The sequence below is a fragment of the Nannospalax galili genome, unplaced genomic scaffold (genome assembly GCF_000622305.1).
Source record: "Nannospalax galili isolate Female #2095 unplaced genomic scaffold, S.galili_v1.0 scaffold398, whole genome shotgun sequence".
In the NCBI taxonomy this organism is placed as follows: Eukaryota; Metazoa; Chordata; class Mammalia; order Rodentia; family Spalacidae; genus Nannospalax; species Nannospalax galili.
In genome coordinates this window covers 340,592-343,484 of record NW_008341813.1, presented here as the reverse complement: position 1 = coordinate 343,484, position 2,893 = coordinate 340,592, and the positions used below count along the sequence as shown (strand labels likewise).

Genomic DNA, 2,893 nt, shown 5'->3' with positions numbered 1-2,893 from the left:
TGAAGCAGAAAGATTGCAGATTACCAGCCTTCATTACATAGAGAGATCCTGTGTCAAAACAACAACAAACAAACAAACAAACAAACAAACAAACAAACAAAAAACACGACCTATTTTGACAGAATGAATCTCTTTATTTTTATCATGGATTTAAGTTGTCTTAGATCTTACACTTTCATAGGTTGAGCAAATTACCTTTCATTCAATCTTTTTTATTAAATAGACTCTTCACCTGCTGCTGGATCTGCTTAGTCCTAATCCCATAAATGACTGGGTTGAGGGCAGGTGGGGATAACTACATAGACATTAGCCAGGAGAATATGGATATACTGAGGGATGTTATGACCAAAGCAATGCGTGAGGAAGGAGAAAAGAGCTGGGCCAAATAAGGCTAAGATGGCACAGATATGGGAGCTGCAGGTGTTAAGAGCCTTCAGACTCGCATTTTGCCAGGGCAGGCAGAAGACAGCCCATAAGATCCTAGCGTAGGAGACAATGATTAGAAACACATCCAGAAATAAGATAGAAATATTCTCCAGACCATAGTAGACATTGGCTTTGATGCTGGCACAGGCCAGATGTGCCACACCCATGTGCTCACAATAGGTATATGTGGGGTGATTCTGTGACGGCAGTAAGGCAGCCTTAGGAGGGGAAAACGATGGGGATGAACATACATAGGCTTCTTAGAACCACGACCACAGCAATTGTACTGATGACTCTGTTTGTGAAGATCATGTATCTGAGAGGGTTTCAAATAGCCACATAGCGATCAAAGCCCATGGCAAGGAGTACAATGCTCTCCGTGACTGTGAAAAAAAATGGATAATAAAAACTTGAGCAACACAGCACCCAAAGCCAGCTCCTGAAGGTGGAACCAGAAGATGCCCAGCATCTTGGGGATGGTAGCAGTATAGAGACTCAGGTCAATCACTGACAGCATAGCCAGAAAGTAGAACATGGGTTGATGGAGGCTCCGGTCAGTCCAGATCTGGTATAGAATGGTAAAGTTTCTTCCAAGAGCAATCAGATACACGGCACTGAAGGGAAAGCCCAGCGAGAGCTGTGTAGCCTCCAGTCCTGGAATGCCCAGCAACAGGAAAGAGAAAAGGTGCCGCTCAGTGGCTCAGTGACGTTGCGGGAGGACATGCTTCTCCTAGCTGATGGTGGGCATGGTTTAGGTATTGTTGCTGGTTTCCATGGGGAAATTCATGCAGACTTAATTGAGATCTACAAAAATTAAAGCCTTCAAGCAATAAGAATATATATATTTAAATATACCTTATATATTTAAATATACCTTAAATTTTCTTCCTGAATGCTGTGATCTGGGGAACTAACCTCTCTCTTGATGGTGGTGTTCTTGCTTTTATTTTAAGGATTTAGAAAGGAAATCCTGGGCTGGAGGGATACAGCAACGGTTACAGGCTAAGGCTAACAAGCAAAACGTTAGGAAAGAAATCCTGCATACATTGCTTGACTTTTTCTACATTTATTCTTGAACAACAGCAAAAAACGCACAAACATTTTCTTAGGAACTTAAGCAGACTGAAAGTTGGTTCAAAGTTATGATGCCAGCTTTACCAACATTTAGAGGGTGCCATTTAATCTACATTGTTAGAATTTTTCAAAAGGCACACATTTGTTGTTAACTAAGTGATTGCAAGAGAGAAATATGAAAAAGGGAACATATTATTTCAAGGTAGGTTAAGTGTAAGATACTTGAGTGCATAAGAACACTATGAAAGAGACTGAGTCTACCTTTTGCCAAATATTCTTATTTCTGCCACTTTATTCCTGGGCATGGTACCATTTGGCAGAGACGTCCTCTTATACCTAAGAAATTCAATGTATACATTTTAAACACTTGATATCAAAATTTTTAATATTTGGCACTCTGACAAATGAACATTTATTTAAAATATTAAAAATACTTTATCAATTCTTTGAGCATTTCATGCAATGTTTTTTGATCATAGTCAGACCCCTCCCTCATCTCCATCCCCTTACCACTCCCACAACTTCATGTCCTCCATTATTAGTTTTCTTTTTGTAAGGCCTGTTCAGCCTAATTTGTGTTCCCCAAATGCTCTTGGGTGTTGATATTAAAAATACATTTCTCTTAAGACCTTTGATTCTTTTCCTTTCCTTCAGCTCTACATAAATCATTATAGTAGCACTGCTGTGTGTACTGATGTGTGAGAAGCTGAGCTGCGAAATATAAGCTAATATCATGGCCATTTTTAAAATTGGACATTGTGAGGAGACAAAATTGATAGTAAATGCTCCAATGATAATAATAGCTATCAATAGTCTTTCAACTATTGAGCTCGCTGCTATTGCATGCTCCCTCATGTTATAATTCTATGACACAAATTCTATTGTATCTGCTTTCATGGAGAAGAAATGCTTTGATAAATTAAATAACTACACATTATTTACAATGCTAACCAGCATAAAAGTCAAGATTTAAAAACAGTTTTAAATTAGTGATCTGACCTAGTTTAGATCTTTGTAACAATTGTTAGTGGAAGCTGTTTAAGGAGAAACAAACAAAAAAGGTCTGAGGAAGAATAAGGTGCAGAATATATAAAATTTCCTCAGAGGGAAAAAAAATCTGTGAGATTTATGTTACTATATTCGGTGGTTTTATATAAATTGTAACAGAGTGTTAGTAAAAAGTTTGACTCTCTAGACCTCTCTTCCTCTCCCTCATATATCCTCTCCCTCATATACATATATGGAGGGAGGGAGGAATATAGCTGTATATATATGTATATATCTATCTATCTATCTGTATATCTATCTGGAGAAATAAATCTGTATCTATCTATCTATCTATCTATCTATCTATCTATCTATCTATCCGTATATCTATCTGGAGAAATAAATC

General features: G+C 37.8%; 1 pseudogene; it reads right to left on the bottom strand.

The window, feature by feature from the left end:
• Positions 1-202: 202 nt before the first annotated feature.
• LOC103737582 overlaps positions 203-2,893 on the bottom strand; it is an 11,579-nt pseudogene continuing 8,888 nt past the window's right edge.